We start from the raw sequence: 19778 nt of genomic DNA, 5'->3' as shown, positions 1-19778 counted from the left end.
TTTTATGTGTATGAGTACACTGTAGCTGTACAGATGGGCGTGAGCTATCATGTGTATGGCTATTTGGAATTGAATTCAGGACCTCTGCTGACCCACTTGCTCTGGTGTAATTCACCGTAGCTGTCTTCAGACACACCAGAAGAGGGCGTTCAGGTCTCATTATGGGTGGTTGTGAGCCACCATGTGGTTGCTGGGATCCGAACTCAAGACCTTCAGAAGAGCGGTCAGTGCTCTTACCCCCACAGTCAGCCAGCTTTACCAGATGAGGAGAGAGAGAGAGAGAGAGAGAGAGAGAGAGAAATTGAGATTATGAGAAAGCAGCAGGAAGGAAAATGACATACAGAAAACATAAGATTAAAAGTGTGCAGTGGTATGCTAGCCAAGCTTGGCCACCTAAGTTTGATCTTTAGGATCCACATGATAGAAGGAGAAAACTGACTTCTTCAGGTTATCCTCTGACCTCCATGTGCACTCCATGGCATATGTAAGTATATGAAGTAAGGAGAAAAGAATGAGGTGATGGTTCAGAAACTCGGAGAGGACATAAGGCTACTTAATGTTCCATAAGAGGCATACACATGAAGTCTGTATGGATCCTAGTTAACAATCTATTATTATAGTTACAGGGAAAAAGAAAATATGCCTGCGTGTCTCTGGTGTAAAGACTACACAATGTACTAACGAGTTGAAATTCCAAGTTGCATCCCTTCCTCTAACTTGCCTTGGTTTGCAGAAGATAATTTTTATCAACACAGCTTTATATTGTTCCTTGGTGTTCTCTTTACCTTTAGGTAGTTCATTTGAGGATGATGGAGATGCTGATCTCATTTTGTCTAAATTGGTGTGGAACAACTAGACTCAAGAGATCCTCTCTCTTCAGCCTCCCAGGACTTAAGACTCATGCACAGATAAACCTGGCTACCAATGTATATCATGCTAGCTGTTTTTTTTTTTTTTTTTTTTTTTGCACATGTGTTCATATAATTTATCCCATTTTCTTCCATACACAAAAGGTTCCTCTGTGTAGCCCTGGCTGTCCTGGAACTCACTCTGTAGACCAGGTTGGCCTTCAACTCAGAAATCCGCCTGCCTCTGCCTCCCAAGTGCTGGGATTAAAGGCGTGTGCCACCACCGCCCAGCTCACTAGCTGTTTTTAAGAAGCACTTCACAGATTAGTAAAATGGGTCAGAAGGTAAAGGCATCATTTGCTCTACAAGCCTTGCAAGCTGAGTTTAATCCCTAGAAGCTCACAGAAATGTAGAAGAGAACCAATTCCTCACAGTTGTCCATATGCATGCTGTGGCAAACCCCTCCGCCATAATAGTAAGTTTAAAAATAAAATAAATAAATATAAGCAACCTGTGGACTAGTGACAAGGTACAGTGGCCTAGAGGGTAAAAATGCTTGCTCTGCAAGCATGACAACTTAGATTTGATCTCAGAAAGAAGAGAGCTAACTCCTGAAAGTTGTCCTCTGATTTCTACATGTGTGCCCTGAAAACACACACACACACACACACACACACACACTCACACACACACACACACACACACACACACTTTAAAAGTACAAATACAAATGAGCAGCTCCAGTAAGGCTAATGAAATTAATACAATTGTGTATCCATCACTGACAATGTTATATTTTACCTGGGTACATATACAAATTAGAAAATGATGTGTGACACTGTTAACTCTGCCAAAGAAAGGGGAGACATGTCTTTTGTTTGTTTGTCTCCAGAATGGAGACACCAACTGTAGAGAATCTAGCCCCATGAAGTTCTAAACTAGAACTTCTTTTACTTAGGACCAGAGGGGTACACTCAGCAAGATGCCATCATAGATAAAGGAAGAGAGTCAAAGGGGGAGATCACCAGAAGAGGTGCTCTCGGATGTGACCGGTACTTTTGATGTCTCTAATAGCACCAGAATCACCACTTCTCAAAAAGCAGACCTCCAGTCTAGCAGGAGCTTCGATAACACTGCTGTTGGGCACACAGTCAAGCTGCTGTGTGTTATTAGGGTTTACTTTTTTCTTTCTTTTCTTTTCCTTTTTCTTTTTCTTTAAATCGGGCATAAAGACCAAACTGTTTATTTGTTTCTTTAAACTTGCCCTTATTTAGATTTGGCCAAATTCAATTGCTCTGATTATTTTCCCAATCTTTATGGAAATTGCATGAACATTTCAAGAGTGTCATATTGTGTATATGTTTTCTAAATTTGTCAATTTGAAATACCCTTTGAATAAAGTGAAGCTGTATCACGATGGATAGTAAGGAAGTCGTTGTTGTTGTCTTGAACTTAGCGTATGAGACACTAGATGGACAGAATGAACAGAGACAGAAGCAAGACAGCTGTCTTGGGAAAGGGCAGTCTCTTCACTGCCTTCCGAGGCCCTGTCACCACGTCCTGGCTGGATGTGCCTTGGCCAAAGTCTTTACCTTAGTTTTCTCATCTATAAAATAGAGATAAGGGGCTATAGATATGGCTCAGTCAATAATGTGCTTGCTGTACAAGCATCAGGACCTTTTTTGTTTGTGTGGTGTTTTCCTTCACGTGGTGGCTCAGCTGTGTTCCAGAGAGAAAGGTAGCACGGCACGGCATGGGTTTGCAAGAAGCGCACCCCAAAAGGCTGTGAGAATTTGGAAGTGTGAGGCTGGCATGACAACAACCCACCATGGAAACTTAGCAAGCCAGGTAGAAAGATTTCAGAGCTCCAGGTCAGAGAGTTGAGAACAGACGGTGTCATGACAGAAGTAGCGTGGATTGGTTTTTTACGTTTCCTGCTACAGTACACAAATACACAAAACCGGAGAAAATAGTGAGATAATAGCAATGATATAAATATCATCAGTAGGAAATGGCAAATGCTTGTTAAATGTTAAATAAACAGCACAATCTATTGATTAAGAAACAACTATGTTGAATAGCCAACAGGTTGTATCTGTCAAAATATTTACCTCAGATGAATTATTCTTATGATCTAGCCATTGGCCATGTATATTCATAATCACGTGAAATGTTCACAAGATACACTTTTTGGTCTTTTTTTTTCTTCCTTTCTTTCTTTCTTTCTTTCTTTCTTTCTTTGGGGGGGTGGTGGCAGACAGGGTTTCTCTGTGTACCCCTTGCTGTCCTGGAACTCACACTCACTCTGTAGACCAGGCTGGTCTGGAACTCAGAAATCCGCCTGCCTCTGCCTCCCAAGTGCTGGGATTAAAGGCTTGCGCCACCACTGCCCGACAGGTCTTTTGTCTTTTGGTGGTCGGTTGGTTGGTTTGGTGGTTTGTTTTGCTAGTGAATCTTCCCCTGTTTGAAGATAGTCTTGCTTCGCAGACTCCACAGTCCACTGGGGCTGATGAGGAAAGGTTGACAAGAACATTCTTGTCAAAACCAAGGTGATTAAGGGCCATTAAGGTGTGTGTGTGTGTGTGTGTGTGTGTGTGTGTGTGTGTGTGATTTTTATGCTGAATATGCTTTTCAGAACAGAAGTGCTCCAGGTATGCTTAAGCAAGGGCTCCATTTCTTGGTAAAAGTTTGGGTTGAGTCCATCACTTGAAACTGCTACCAATATCTGGTGATAAGGAAACTGGACAGGGTTAGTTGGGTTTATGCTGAGGGAAGGAGGACAAAGTCTTCCCCAAGGCTACACTGAATCTGTCATCTTGAAGCTCAAGTGGGAAAAGCTCTGCTATCAAGTTCATTCACATGGCTTTTGGCAGACTCATGGTCTTGTTGGCTGGACACACTGTTCCTGGTTTCTCTGTAGTGCTTACAGTATGTGGCTTTCTCCAGAGCAAGGGGGTAAAGGAAGAAAACAAAGGGGGAGGGAGGGAGGAGGAGGGAGGAAAGGAGGAAGAAAGGGAGGAGGAGGGGGAGGAAGAGGAGGACAAGGAGAGAGCAAGATAGAGTATACTTTCCTTTTCTTTTGTCTTATTCTATTCCTTAGAAATGAGTCAATATGAGCTCAAGCCACACTCAGGAAGAAGGGGTTACAAATGGGCATGAATAATAAATACCAAGAAGCAGAATTGTGACATAATTCTTTAAAATGATGTGATGACATTTGTTTTAGCAAGATCTCTCTTGGTGTCTCTTGTGTATACACATGTATGTGTATACACTATATCTTTTTCTATGATATAGATTTTTTTGTGTGTGGAAAGCTTTTAACATTGAAATTTGATCTTAATCATTGTCACTCTGGCTTGAGTAATGGGTTGAAGTCACTTATGCAAACCTTAGTTCTAGTCCATTTCCCTCACAATTGAGTTAATCTCTGATAGGTATTTGTCAGTGTTTTAAATTCAGTGTCTAACTTAAGGATTAATAGTTCTGCAAGGTTGAGTGACCAAATTCTGTTCTTAGTTAGGTCTCGCAGCTCCAAATGCTCCCAAGGATTAAGAAACATCCTTATCAAACTCTGTACACACGGTTGAGCCCACATCTTGGGGGACAGGGGCAAATATTATCTCTGAGTTTGAGACTAACCCAATCTACAAAGCAAATTCAGGACAGCATGGGTTACACGGAGAAACCCCGCCCCCCAATCTTCACTAAACTTTGCAGATATTTGGGGGAGGGGTGAAGAGGTTTCCTTCCAAGGTTTCAAAAGCAAATTGACAATAAAGGATACATATATTTCAGCCATGGTGTCAAATGCTTTTGTTAATGAAGAAAGCAAAGCCAGTTAATTGAATCTGAGTGGTGCCAAAAAGATGCAGGTGTTGACAACACCCAACTAAAGACTAGTTGAAAAGCCAACAAACCCTGCTGTAAAACATGAGACAGCAAACTCCTTTTCTATCTGGTTGCAAAAAATCAACACTGATGATTGTCAGTTATAGGCCTGCGTGATTTACCTGTGAAACAAACAAACAAATAAAATGTACATGTCTAAACCTGGGCTGGTTTGAAAAACCTATACATCAAAAACTCAGGAGGTGAAGGTAGGGAGATCAGAAGTCCAAGTCCATACACTGGCTATGTAGTAAGTCTGAAGCCAGTTCGGACTATTGGAGACTTTGTCCTCACACAAACAACAATTACAACAAAAACATTATCTTCACATTTATAAGTACCTATACAAATACTGAAATTTAACAACATGCTCTTAAAGGCTTATTTTATGTAGGTTAGTGTCTTTCCTACATGAATATATGTTATCACTTGCATTCCTGGTGTCTGTGGGGGCCAGGAGTGGGGGTGTTCCAGGGTCTCCTGGAACTGTGAGCCATGACGTAGGTACTGGAAACCGAACTCATGTCCTCTACAAGAGTAACCAGTACCATTGACCTCTGAGCTATCACTAAGTCCCACAACTCATTAGCTTTTAAAATTTTATATTTAGTGCCTATTTAAGTGTAAAAGTAAACTGCTAAAGACATTTGCCAATAAGCCTAATGACCTGTGCTCTAGCCACATGTGGAAACAGAACCAACCTTTGCAAGTATCTTCTGTCTATACTCCAGTAATGGCATGTGTACACTCACAGATACACACAAGCACACTAAACACATAAATGTAATATTTAAAATCCGAGGGCCATGGAGGTAGCTCAGTGTTGCTGCTGGGTGTGCAGGAGGCAGAGGCAAGAGGATCTCTTGGAGTTAGAAGCTTAGCTTGGTCTATATAATGAGTTCCAGGATAGCCACAGCTACACTATGAGACCTTGTCTCAAAACAAAACAACAACAACAGAATAATTGCTGGGCATGGTGGCACACACCTACAATCCCACCACTTAGGAGGTAGAGGCAGGAGGAGCTCTATGAGATCAGCCTGGCCTACAGATTGAGTTTCAGGACAGTCAGGACTACATAGAAAAGCCCTGTCTCAAAATCCAAACAAAACAAACTACCACCACCAAACAAACAAGCAAAAAGAATAGATGTTGCTTTTGCAAAAGACTAGAGTTCAGTTCCACCTTAGACAGTTCACACCTGCCTCTAAGTCCAGCTGTGAAGGGTCAGATGCCCTCTTCTGAACTCCATAAACATCCCTTTCCATCTCACCTCTCACCTCCCCCCATCACCACCACCTCATACTAAGAAAAACATAATGCATTCTTAAGTGGTCACTAGACTCAAAATCCTGAAGAGTTATGTAAACACTGTCAATAATTTCATGTATTGTCTTCGAGGTTTTTCCCCAACCATACACAATTATACAAGTAGAAATATTTTAAAAGGGGACAAGTGGTAAATGCTTATACAGGGAGTTTAAAAATCAGCCTAGGCTTTGTAAGATGACTCTGTCTCAAAAATCCAAACTGGATTAAATCTTATCAGGGCAGTGCATCAGGCACATGAACTCATGCTATCAATATCTGGGAAAGATGGTTTCTTCTATAAAAGCTTTCCCCGTTCTCCATAATTGCTTACAATGGAAACTTACTGCTGTTTAACAGAAATGAACATACTCTTTAGTAAGTTCAAAACTAATTAAAACACTTCTTAGTGTTTTAAATTAATGATTCTTTTTTGCATAGTTTTTCTTTCCAGATACTTTGAAGGTTAATACATGGGTGTAACTAGAAAGTTAATCTTACCAGAATACTTATAAACAAATAATCCCTTTTTAAAAAAAGTTTTCTACTGATATCGTGGACTAAATGTAATCTTAACTTTCCCAAAGTTAGTCAAGTATGGGTGTGTGTGGTGTTAAACAATTTAACAATAACCCACAACCCCAGACCAACTAAACAGTAATGCCAGTCTCTGACTATTTATAATTTCTATCTAGGATCTTTTCTAACTAAGTTTTTTTCAGGGTCTATGCCATAACCATTAAAAACAAAGCACATAAAATCAGTATGCTAAATGTGATGAAAATGAAACAAAAGTTACACTTTCACCAGTAATGACTTGGGAGAATTAGGTTAACCACCAAGCTCTTTTTGCATTTCAGTTTTTTACAAATGCATTGTGGGTAGAGCCTAACTAAATATGAAAGGAAACCCAGAGGGCTGTGGGCAGCCACGAGGGCTGCAAGAGATCTGCTGGGAACTCTTGCCCTACCCCAATAGCTAAGGCAAAATAAGGAAACTGAGTCAAGAGTCTGCTCTGACAGAAACGTGGGATGGGAGGCAGAACCTCTGAGAACAGGAAGTGTCCTGGGCTTCGGAAGCTTGTGGGTTGGGGAACCTGGCCTTTTGGGGCGGGGCCTGGCATGTACCCTGCAAGGATAGTTCTAGGGTGGAAATAAAGAGTCACATCAGCAGGTGTTGCCAGCAAGGATCTGAGCCCTCCATGAGGCTCTGTGAGTGTAAAGTCCCCTTTACGCTTGTTTTTTTTTTTTTTTCCTTTTAAATCCCTCCCCATATTACTCATGGCTTCTCACCCACTGTAGAACTGAGACAGTGACTTTTCAAAAAAATTAAATATGTATTATGAGAATAAGGACAAAGAGAGAGATTATCTATACTTCAGTGTTATGCACATAAAAACTGCCAGAATAACACGAAGTTATATTCCATAAGAAAGGGTATTTCCCCTGAAGATGTGGGTTGGACCTGGGTGGTTTTTTTCAGGTATGAATTAAGGCCGAAACTAAAATATGAAACAGAGCTCACATATAAACCTTTCTCAGGATGTTTTGGGTTTTTTTTTTTTGTCTTTGTTGTTGTTTATTTATTTTAGAATTGTGGGGCTGGGAAAGTGTCTCTGAGATGGGACATTTGAAGACATATACAAGTTCCTAGTCCAGACACACACACACACACACACATTATTGGGAAATTTTGGTAGAGTTTTTCCACTGAGTCAAAATAAAGCAGTTCATTGAAAATATTTCTTAGGTTTTTCCTTGTAGGTTAATGATCTTCCTGTGATGTCAAAGCCAGCGAATTATTCAGAAAAAAAAAAAAAAAAGCCCAGGTGGCTTCCTAAACCTCTACTGTAATGAATGGGGGGAGTGCAAATGGGTCATTAGGGTTGCATTGGGAATTTCAGAAACGTGAACGAAACCCTAAGTTTAAGTTAACACTTAACCGTTGTCCTAGATAAAATGATAGTACCAGGGCTACAGAGTTGGCTCAGCCACTGCACTGAGACTCACACCGTTCAGAGGTTCAGAGTTCAGTTCCCATCAAGCAGCTTGTAATGACTTGTAACATCAGCTCCCAAGGATCTGACACCCTCTTCTGGCCCTCACTTTCACATATCCACAGAGACACATACACATAATTGCAAATAGGAAAAATAAAAGTACTGGCTTTGCAGAAGGCCCAGATTCTATTTAGAGCACCTATGTTCTACTTATAGAACCCAGACATTCATACACATGAAATAATAAAGCTTTTAAAAATTAAATGATGGTACCAAAAGCTTAGAGGTTTCAGAAAACTAAGTTAGCTGACTCAATGATCTTAAAAGCATATAATTTAGTAAAAATATTAGGAATGTTGTCAAGTGCTATGTCTTATTTTCTTTTTAAAAAGAGTTATTTATGTGTGTATGTGTGGGTGTGTATGGCTTTAGAACTGGAGTTAAAGGCATTTTGTGGGACATCTGGCTTATTGTGTGTCTGAGATCCAAACTCTGGCCCTCATGACTAACCGGTGAGTCATCACACCAGCTCACAGATGCTAGATCCTAACTAGAACCTATAAAAATGTTTTAACTGTGGGGATTTTGTCATCTAACTAAAATGAGAATGTAATACTAACCATAGTAGTCTGTCTACTAACTTACATGTTTCTATAAATTCCAGGTCAGCCAAGTCTGTATAGTGAGACCATCTCTTTAAAAACCCAATTACAACAACAACCCTACCATACCACACCACACCACACCACACTAGACCACAGATTCTATATTATATGGCCTTGAAATCTCCACCATAGGAAATTTACTTTTTTTAAAAAAGTTTTTTTCTTAATGTTTTAGCTACATACACTTACATGCACCGCACAAGTCTGGTGACCACAGAAGCCAGAGGTCATTTTTACCCTATGAAACTGAAACCACAGATGGGTGTGAGCTGCCATGTGGGTGTTGGGAATCGAACCTGAGTACTCTGAAGGAACAGTCAGTGCTCTTGACCACTGAGCCATCTCTCTGATTCCCTCCTACATTACTTTTAAATCTAGTCTCAGACAAGTTCTTAGGAAAACAGCAGAAGGCATTCAAATTCTTTGCCACAATATTACAGGAATGACCTCTAACCTTGTTCTAATAATGTTCTCCTCTAAAATCTGTTGAACTGGACCTCTATAACCTGCATTGCTCTCAGCACTACTGTCTTTTAAGCTCCTACTAGGATGGCCCTTTAAGCTGAGCTTAATGATCTGTTAAACTGCCTTTCTAGTCCAAAGTTCTAAAGTCTTCTACCATACTCCTTTAAAAAAAAATGGTTCTTCACAATAACAATCCACTCCTGGTATCAACTCCTGTATTAGTTACTACTGTTGCTGCGATAAAACACTTTACTAATGCAACTTATAGAATAGTTTAGGTTTGTGTGTCCATAGTAGTAATAGTTAATCACAGCGGGGAAGCATGGCAGCAAGCAGCAGACATGGCTGCTGGAGCAGGAAGCCAAGAACTTATACACAAACCAACAACCAACAACAACAACAACAACACTAATAATAATAATGAGATACAAAACAACAATAACAACAAACACAAAAATAATAAATAAGGTGAACCCAATTTTTTAAAAGTAGTATTTATTTTATGTGTATGACCATTGGCCTATATGTATGTCTGTGTACCAAATGTGTGCCTGGTGTCTTTGGAGTCCAGAAGAGGGTGCTGATTCCCTGAAACTGAAGTTGCAGATGACTGTGAGCTGCTGCCGTGTGGATACTGGGAGTTGAACCCCAGTTCTCTGCAAGAACACCCAGTGCTCTTAACTGCAGGACCATCTTTTCAGTTCCTAACTTCTGCCAATTTTTGCAATAAAGGATATAATCATGGATCCTGAGGGTAAAAGGTTTTCCAGCTTCCTCTTCAAAGGCAACTTTCTGGATTTCTTCTCATCCTGTATGAATATATAACAAGAACTTGTAGGAGGCAGGCTGGGGCTGGGGGCCTGGTATAGCTGGTGAAGAAGTAATTCTGAAGACTGGAGGGAGGGGTTGGGACCTGTGGTTCTTTGTATCACTTACAGCCCTGGGACTTAGTGACCTAATAGAGTTTATCACATTACATATTCTAGCAGTGACTTGCAGAGACACTCTGAAGTGATTACAGATGACTTTAGAAGAACACAATACAATTTGCTTTCTAGCCCAAAGCCCTGATAATAATTAGGTTGGAGTTCAGACAAATGCCTTAAAAGGCAATTGTGTCTGGTGAATCCAAACTTCTTGAAAAAAAATTAATTTTGTTCTCATCCAAAGAGGGCTTGTCTTTTAGATTCCTCCTGGTTTATTAACTAGTAAAGTAAATGACCTTGAAATGTAAACTTAAAGGTTCTTTGGAAAGTTAGTTGGATGGTGTTTTGCTGGGGCAAACGCATGAAGGAACATTTAGCTGAAGTGGACACGAGAGAGAGGATGTTCTGCTAAAGCAAGCATGTGAAAGGATATGTGATGAAGGATTCTTTGCTAACAATACACATGTATTAGTCCACCTTACATTGTGTAGTTGAACTGCATTTGTTGGGACTCCACAGAGGGAAATGCATCAAAAAAATTTCTGGTGATGTGCTACAGTTTCTTACTGCTTCCACGAACTTGGACTGATGGAGTGCATGAGTTAAGGCAAGGCATGTGGAAGACACAGGCTGTTTGGAAGGTATAAACAGACAGTGATGGAGACGGAGGGTGGCTTGCTGGCACAGCTGGCTGGGCAATGCTTGTGGGTCTCAAGTCTTTGCTGATCTTCGCTTCCCTGAGAGAGGCACAGCCAAGACCTTCCCCTGGCATTCCTTCTGGTCTCTCCTGCTGACTCATGCCAGGGCTGAGGCCCAGCTGTCTCTGCTAGGCCATCCCTCTGCTCGTGATTCCTGCCTTTTATCCCAACACTACTGAACTGGACTGCTGGGATCCATGAAGTGTTTGTGAGTGGATTGAGCTGCTGCGAACCTGTGAACTGAACTGCTGATTTCCAGACAACACAAACAGGAGTTTCTCCAAAGAACCTTTCTAAACAGGTCCACTTCCCTGTATTTTTTCTTTCCCACTACCTCTGGTGGGTGGTGGGCTAAGGGAAGGTTAAAGTGTTTAAGAATCATCCTTAAAAATGAAGCTTTAAAAAATGAAAGTAACATGACCTTGTCAGCATTAAAAGTAAACAAAAATTCAGTGCATCCTTCCCAAGTCAAGTTAGGTACAACAAAATTAGGAGAATATATTTTGTAATGCTGGAGTGAGCAATGTGATCCTGCTTTTTGGAATCCTAGTTTGGTCTGATTTGCAGCTTTAACATATGTTGAGCTGTCTGGCTTGTCTGGGCCTTTTCTGCTTTGGCTGATCTCTTTTATCTGTACCCAGCTGGCTGGCCACTTTTCCTAGGATCTGAGAAGGACTTTCTCACCCAATTATGTGTCAGGGTTCAGTTCTGTCCACACATGTAAGGTGGAGCTAATTCAAAGAAGAGGAGAGGGGATGGGGAAGCAAAAGCTGGGCATGGTGGCACATGACTTTTAATCCCAGCAATTAAGAGGCAGAGGCAGGCGGATCTCTCTGAGTTTAAAAGCAACCTAGTCTATTCCAGGCCATACAGGACTGAGAGAGAGAGACAGAGAAACAGAGACATACACAGAGACAGAGACAGAGAGAGACAGAAGACAGAGAGACAGAAGACAGAGAGACAGAGACAGAGAGACAGAAACAGAGAGGCAGAGACAGAAGACAGAGAGAGACAGAAGACAGAGAGGCAGAGACAGAGAGGCAGAGACAGAGAGAGACAGAAGACAGAGAGGCAGAGTGAAATAGATGTAGCCACATACCTCTCACTTGGAATCTGAGACAGGAAAGATGTGATTCACAATCTAGCTTGGACTAATGGAGAAACCTGTCTCCAAAAAATGAAAAAGAAAGTACAAAGAGGAAGGTGGATACCATCCACAATCTCACTTTTCAGAGCCATGGTGTGTGTATGGGTATGTGAGTGTATGTGTGTGTGTCTGTGTGTGTGTGTGTGTGTGCTTCTTTGTTGCTATGGAATGTGATCTCAAAGATAGGAAGAGAAAGACGATTGACCCAAATCATCATGGCTGAATTAATTAAAGCAAGATTTTTCATTCATGTTCACAGGTTGCCTCTCCCTAAGAAGGGCTTGAGAAGGCAGCATTGGATGGAAAGAGGACAAGACTCTTACAGTGAGCAACAGGAGGATATACAGTATTCATTTCACACAATTTACTGAGTAGGTACTAGCCTCATGGAGCTTAGGGATTAGTGAGGGGACACAAACTAAAAGTCAAATAATGACTGTTCACTGACAGTTAGGTGGCTAAGTATTTAAGGAAAACTCAAGTGTGTATGTGTGTGTGTGTGTGTATGTGTGTGTGTTGTGCTATGGGTTGAACCCCAGACTTTGTGCCCTCTAGTCTAGAGTTCCCCCCACAGAACTGCAGCCTTACAAGGAAGTCTTTTACATTTAATTTAATTTTTTTTCTGGGCAATCAGACACATAGATTTAGAGGAAAGTTTAAATAAGAAAATGGCTAGTTGTAATTGCCACAGATAGATCTCAATGTAGGCATAATTGAGGTGCAGCTTGAAATAAATCTTGGCTTCTCTGTGTAGTTATTGGGGAATTAGCTCTTAAGGAATAACTGCTGCCATATTAATTTTCATATTTACTTAATATATACAAAACATTAATTTTAATTCTTTTTACATCTCTGTGAACTCAAGGCCAGCCTGGTCTACATAAAGAGTTCCAGGACAGCCAAGACTACATAGAGAGATCCTTCTAAAAAATAATAATAACAGCAACAAAAGTAATAGTAAATAGGTAAATAAATACAGGTAGTGGTAGTGTACACCTTTAATCCCAGCACTCAGGAAGCAGAGGCAGGCAGATGTCTGAGTTCGAGGCCAGCCTGGTCTATAGAATGAATTCCAGGATAGCTAAGGCTACACAGAGAAATCCTGTCTTAAACAACAACAAAAGTCACATAAACAAACAAACAAGGAAATGAAGAGGGCACAGGAATGAGCTGTGTGGTCACCTTGTTGGTGGGGTCATGCCTAAGTGTCCCAGGAGGAAGCCAGCAGGCACTAACCTGCATACCCAGGTGCTGCTGCTGCCGCCACTGCTGCTTTTGCTTTGCAGAGACTGAGGAGGATCCAAGGAGGACGTGGAAAACAACTCTGCCTCTGTGGGTAGAAAAGAGTGTTAATTTGCTGGCTGTTGTAGCAAATTAGCCCTAGGTGGGTGGGTTAAGAGAGCACAGGTTTATCACAGTTCTGAGGCTGTCAGTCTGAAACCAAGGTGTGGACATGGTTGTCTCTTCCTGAAGACAAATTTATTCCTGGTCTCTCTCCTGGCATCTGGTAGCAACCAACACATTTTTGTGGCCTTTGTCTTGCAGGTTAATCACACAGACTCTGCCTTCCTTCTCAAGCTGCTTTTCCTTTCTTTTAAGGATGCTTAATCGACTGAAAGATTACTCCGATGCAAGGAACTTCACCTCAGGAGCCTTCCTTAAGTCTGAAAAGAACCTTTTCTCAAACAAGGTCTTCCTCTCAGGGTCAACATTCACCTCAAGTTGAGGAGCTCGGAATGAGGATCTAATGTGTGGAGATAGGTGATATACAGCCAACTGTTTGAAAATGAATTCTCCATGGTTTCACAGGCAGGTGCCATCACTGCCATATTCTCTACAAACTCATGAGATGGGTTCTGAAGCAAACTTACAAAAAACCGGGCATCATAACCTTGCACCAACATCTGAGGCATTTCCTCAGAAGAGAGAGCTACAGAGAATGATCTACCTTGATAAATAATCTATCAGTGCTATTGCTGTTTTCTCTAAACAAGGCTTTATTTGTGGAAATGAATGGCTAGATAGATGGTGATTGATTTAAATCTAACTGGCACTCAGTGCTGAAATTCAGAAGAGACCTCACTATTGAGTTCTGGAGCTGGATATGGTGGCACTTGCCTGTCTGAATCAGCTCTTGCCTGTAGGCCTCCCTGATTGGTCTAGAACTCATATGTAGACCATCTGGCCTCCAAGCCCCATTTTCTGTCTTTTTAAATTTGTTTATGTGTTTGCCTGCTTGTTTGGATGCGTACCACATGAGTGCCAGTGCCCACTGAAGCTAGAAGGAAGAGATAAATCTAGAGTTACAAGCAGGAATGAGTTACTTGATATGGGTCCTTGGAATCACACCCTGGCCTTCTGCAAGAGCAGTTAAGTGTTCCCAACCATTGAGCCATCGTCTTTTCAGGCCCACATGAGTATATGCTTTGTTTGTTTTAAAGTTCCCTCTGCATGTATGCACATGAATGTGATTGGAATGTATTAGAACAAATGATAGGCAGGTTAAGAGATTTCTTTGGAAAGTGGGAGGCACTGGCAAAAGGCGAGGGGACTTCCATCTTTTCTGATGCATATTCTGCTATTTGCTTCAATCTCTTAAATGAAAATGCATTTACAACTTTACAAAAGCCAAAGAAAGATGGAGGAAGCAAAAGCATTTATGCAGGAGCAACTGGTCCCATCAGATCAATCCAGAGATACCTGGACTGTCTAGAAAACTATCAGTTGTTATAATCTTTTAAGGAGCATAGTCAATAGTCTTAATTTTTGGTTATCTTAGATGAAATTTGTTTTTGTCTCATCTGCCATTAGAAAAGGAAAATAACTGCTGCTTTCCTAAGTTGGCTGATGGGCAGGGCTGAGGCCATGTCAGGGCGGCGAGCTGGCTGACTCCAGCAGGCTGTGTTCTGCAGGGTGTGAGCCATGGTGCTTTCAAGTTTTTGCTGTTCTCAGAGTGCCTATGAACTTCTTGCTAGAGCAAACTACTAAATTCTCAATGACAGTTAATTATCATCCTGTTTTTCGCTTGTTTTTTTTTTCTTTATACTGACTGAAAAGACACAACGTAGAAGCAGAGTTTGTATGAACATGAATGGTTAAGAGGTGACTGTCATCTCTCTTCCTTATTTTTTATTCTTTCTTTTTATTGATTTAAGTTTTATTGCATTATGATGAGAAAAGATACATAATTTCAATTTATCTGAATTTGTTAACATTTAAAAATATATTTTAAGTATATAGAATTACATCACATTCTTCTTTCCCTTTTGTACCTCCCAGAGAATCCCCTTCAATACCTGCCATACCTTTTGGGTTTTTTTTCTCATATTCTTTAAAATTTATAAAATATTGTAACAGTAAAAATGAGCATTATAAAAGTGGTTTGATATAAAACAACAATCAATTGAACAGTCTTATGTGAAAATACATACGTTTTTCTCAATATAAATTTTTTTTCAGTCATCAAGGATGTCTTTATTACTTTATGACCCTCAGGTACTTGGGTCATTTTTATCATGGCAAAGGTGAAAATGCCACCTTCACAACACCAACCAGTACAATTTATCTCCAACATAACTCAGTACAAAACAGCTCTGTTACAGAATTTTAAAACATTAAACTAAAAGAGAAGGAAAGATAGAAAGAAAAAAGTTTACGTGAGTTTTAAAAGAGGAAGAAAAAGAAAGAAAGAAACCCAAAGAAGGAAAAAGCGAATCCATGATTGTCTGCACCATCCAGCTGCCAACCGTCTCTCTAGGCGTCCCAGAGGAGGCTTCTGTGTCCTGTTACTCGTGCGGATTTGCTAGGTTGTTTAGCTGGTGTCCATCATTTCCTGATAAGCATCGAGCTGTGCGTCCAACTCCTCTGCAAAAAGCTGCTGCTTTGAGTTCCTGCTGGCGCCTCTGCCTCTTCCCAGGTTGCCTCCAAGGTCCCTGTCCTGGTGCCACCACCAGAAAAAGCTGCAGAGCCACGGTTTCTTGTCATGCCGCCTGTGTTTATGCTCTGTGCAGGTCTTGGTCGTCCTGTGTCAATGTGGGATGCGACAAGCTGGATTTTCATAGGGCGGCCATCCAAAGAGACGCCATTGTACTCTTCAATGAAGATGCCTTCAGGGCATCTGCTTTGCGTTCAAAGTGCAGCCCTGCTGTCCCTAAACTTCGTCCAGAGTGATCATCGTGCACAGCGGATTTTTTCAAGGTTCCAAATTCTGCAAAGAGTTCGTGAATATCCTCATCTGATACTCGGAAGTGCAGGTTGGACAGGAAGAGCTTTGCACCTGTCTCCAGGTTGGCTCCACCCAGGTAGCTGCCATGGAAGCGGTCCTGCTGCCACTTGTCAGGAAGTTGTTTGGGTGTGCAGTATGGTGGCAGGCGTTTCCTGCCACCGCGGGCGATGGCGGGCCGGTACCTCCTAGGCTGGCCACCTCGATTCACCAGCCTGGCGCCCTGCACTGTGCCCTTGCAGCCGCCCAGGTAGCCTGGCCTGCAGCGACCTCCTCGCTGGCTTCGGTTCAGCTTAATGATGTTGTCCAAAGACATGTCCACTTTGTTGCTCATGGTGGGCGTGGGTTCGGGCCTTGGATCCAGCCTACCTCTGAAGACCTGGAAATTTCTTAAGAGACTTTTGCCAACTTGAAATCAGTTGGTATGTTTCATTCAACTCTCTGTCGAGCCTTCTCTCTCGCTGCAGTATGGCTTGCCTCAGCTCTCTAAAGTGTCTCTCAGTATAAATTTTAAATAACTCCAAACATATTAACTGTATGATATTTTTAAAATAATTTCACTATTAGTTTTTTTTTAATGAACATAAATAGATACTTTTTGTTTGTTTTGTTTTGTTTTTAATAGAGCTTAAAATCTTGGCTATTGCCGTGGTACAAACCCAAAGGAAGAACAATTTTTAGACATTGGAGTTCATTGTAATAAGGCTGTACTTCAATGACCCTCACATCACCAAAGGATTTTACCTCCATAGTAGCTAAGCTAAGAGTTGACAGTTCTGCTGTGCCAAGGAATGAATTGTAGGCACGATTTTTGGATACAGATTTTCTGCTATAGTCAAAGCTATTTGACTTGAGTGATTGTCATCATTCTCAGCCCACAGGGAACAGGTTACATTCATTTAAGAAATGTTGTGTGTATTAAGATGGTCTATCCATGAAGTCATTCACCAACTGTTTCAATGAACAATGGTTCTGCTTGGAGGGTGGCACAGACATTAGGTGAGGGTAAAAATCTGGTTCATTGGCTGTGATGAGTTTGAAAAACATTCATCTCAGAGAAAGAGTAACTTATAAAGTCCTCTTCTTCAAACTTGATACAATAGTTACAAAATCAAGCAAAGCATTCAGTCTCTCTCTGTTGTTCTCTTACAAGCCACCTCCCAAATTTATTGTCTGCACTTCTTTTGGCTGTATAAATAATTTTGAAATATGTAGGCTGTTCTGAAAACCATAGTACAGGTACAAACAAGCAGAAAGTGTATATGGATTGTACAATATTGGACCTATTTCTCCAATTATCAAATTAGAGAGACCACTAGATAACAGCCAACAAATTTCTAATTCCTCATATTTTTGAATTTCAACCCTAACACTAACCCTAACCCTAACCTGATTAGGATATGTTGGTAATATTAATTTTCATATTAAGAGATAGTAAGGAAAAGTAATTGTCATATCCTGTTGTTTTTGTTGTAAGAGGTGGAATTAGATTTGTGTGGATTTGTTGAAAGATTACTTTCTTGCTTCTTCTAGGGTGTAGTTTTGCTCCTTATGTTGATATTTTCCATCTATTATCCTTTGTAGGGCTGGATTTGTGGAAAGATACTGTGTAAATTTTATTTTGTCATGGAATATCTTGTTTTCTCCATCTATGGTAATTGAGAGTTTTGCTGGGTATAGTAGCCTGGGCTGGCATTTGTGTTCTTGTAGGGTCTGTATGACATCTGCCCAGGATCCTCTAGCTTTCATAGTCTCTGGTGAGAAGTCTGATGTAATTCTGATAGGCCTGCCTTTATATGTTACTTGACCTTTTTCCCTTAGCGCTTATAAAATTCTTTCTTTGTTTAATGCATTTGCTGTTTTGATTATTATGTGATTGGAGAAATTTCTTTTCTGGTCCAGTCTATTTGGAGTTCTGTAGGCTTCTTGTATGTTCATGGGCATCTCTTTCTTTAGGTTAGGGAAGTTTTCTTCTATAATTTTGTTGAAGATATTTACTGGCCCTTTAAGTTGGGAGTTTTCACTTTCTTTTATACCTTTTATCCTTAGGGTTGGCCTTCTCGTTGTGTCCTGGATTTCCTGAATGTTTTGGGTTAGAAGCTTTTAGCATTTTCTCTTTCCTTTGACTGTTTTGTCAATGTTTTCTATGGTGTCTTCTGCCCCTGAGTTTCTCTCTTCTATCTCTTGTATTCTGTTGGTGATGTTTGCATCTATGACTCCTAATCTCTTTCCTAGGCTTTCTAACTCCAGGGTTGTCTCCTTTTGTGATTTCTTTATTGTTTCTATTTCCATTTTTAGATCCTGGATGGTTTTGTTCATTTCCTTCGTCTGTTTGATTGTGTTTTCTTGTAGTTTTTTTTTTTTTAAAGATTTTGTATATTTGTATATGAGTACATACTGTAGCTGTGTAGATAGTTGTGAACCTTCATCTGGTTGTTGGAAACTGACTTTTAGGACCTCTGCTTCTCCTCGCTGCAGTCAACCCCGCTCCTCTGGCCCAAAGATTTATTATTATAAATAGGTACATTGTAGCTGTCTTCAGACACACCAGAAGAGGGCATCAGATCTCATGGTGGTTGTGAACCACCATGTGGTTGCTGGGATTTGAACTCAGGACCATCAGAAGAGCAGTCAGTGCTCTTACCCACTGAGCCATCTCACCAGCCCTTTCCTGTAGTTCTTTAAGGGATTTTTGTTTCTTAAGTGCTTCTAGCTATTTACCTGTGTTCTCTTGTATTTCTTTGAGGGTGCTATTTATGTCTTTCTTACAGTCCTGTATCATCATCATGAGAAGTGATTTTAGATCTGAATCTTGCTTTTCCTGTGTGATGGTGTGTCCAGGACTTGCTATGGTCGAAGAATTGGGTTCTGAGGATGCCAAGTAAACTTGGTTTCTGTTGCTCATATTCTTATGCTTGCCTCTCACCATCTGGTTATCTCTAGTGCTACCAGCCCTGGATATATCTGACCGGGGCCTGTCCTTCCTGTGATCCTGGTTGTGTCAGAACTCCTCAGAGTCAAGCTATCCGGGTGTTCCTGTGATCCTGGGCCCGTTGGAGCACCTGGGAGTGGAGCTTCCTCTGGCTGTTGTGAGAGTGGCTGCACAGTTTGTGCCCAAGGTCTGCTCAGGGCACCAACCCAGACAGCATCTCCCTTCCTTAAAGACAGCAACACTAATGGGATCAGGGCCAATGTGATTCCTATTGGATTAAGATGACTCATGTGAATTAACTCCATCTGGGAAGGCCCTAATGCATCATAACTTACAGGACTGGGCTTCAGGCTTTCAGTTGTTTTCAGCGGCACTTCCATCCCACAGCAACATCACAAGTTATTCATCTCTATTGCCCAGAAAACCAGACTTAACAATGATTGACTTCCTGTCTCTCTTCCATTTAAGAAAGTACGCATAGAACTTAGTAAGTAATACTATTTGGTGCACCCAAATAGATGATAGTTGTAGGATAGAATATACAGTCAGATGCCTTTTTTTTTTTAATCCACACATGTGCACCCAAATCTCTGAAAGACTGGACTTCTCAGTGGTGGTGAGCACTAGGGCAGGATGAGAGTATACAGTGGTCTTGTTTTGTTTTGTTTTGCTTTTTT

At 41.0% G+C, this 19778-nt stretch overlaps 3 long non-coding RNA genes and 1 pseudogene across 3 annotated transcripts in view; all 4 read right to left on the bottom strand.

Moving 5' to 3' along the window:
* LOC116098100 overlaps positions 1-9274 on the bottom strand; it is a 9972-nt gene extending 698 nt beyond the window's left edge. The window contains exon 1 of the long non-coding RNA XR_004121694.1: positions 9166-9274. This is a non-coding gene — a long non-coding RNA (uncharacterized LOC116098100). The remainder of the gene's footprint in view (positions 1-9165) is intronic.
* Positions 4652-9093, bottom strand: LOC116098101. Its single transcript, XR_004121696.1, has 2 exons — positions 8901-9093; positions 4652-4861 (listed from the first exon to the last, which is right to left on the bottom strand). It is a non-coding gene; the product is annotated as an uncharacterized LOC116098101 (long non-coding RNA).
* A 3971-nt stretch (positions 9275-13245) lies between the features above and the next one.
* LOC116098841 overlaps positions 13246-19778 on the bottom strand; it is a 44689-nt gene continuing 38156 nt past the window's right edge. Inside the window, exon 3 of the long non-coding RNA XR_004121968.1 lies at positions 13246-13277. This is a non-coding gene — a long non-coding RNA (uncharacterized LOC116098841). The remainder of the gene's footprint in view (positions 13278-19778) is intronic.
* LOC116098839 lies at positions 15759-16503 on the bottom strand (annotated as a pseudogene).

The sequence above is a fragment of the Mastomys coucha genome, unplaced genomic scaffold (genome assembly GCF_008632895.1).
Source record: "Mastomys coucha isolate ucsf_1 unplaced genomic scaffold, UCSF_Mcou_1 pScaffold20, whole genome shotgun sequence".
Lineage (NCBI taxonomy): Eukaryota > Metazoa > Chordata > Mammalia > Rodentia > Muridae > Mastomys > Mastomys coucha.
The sequence above is the reverse complement of the archived record's forward strand: the minus strand, read 5'-3'. Positions and strand labels throughout refer to the sequence as shown.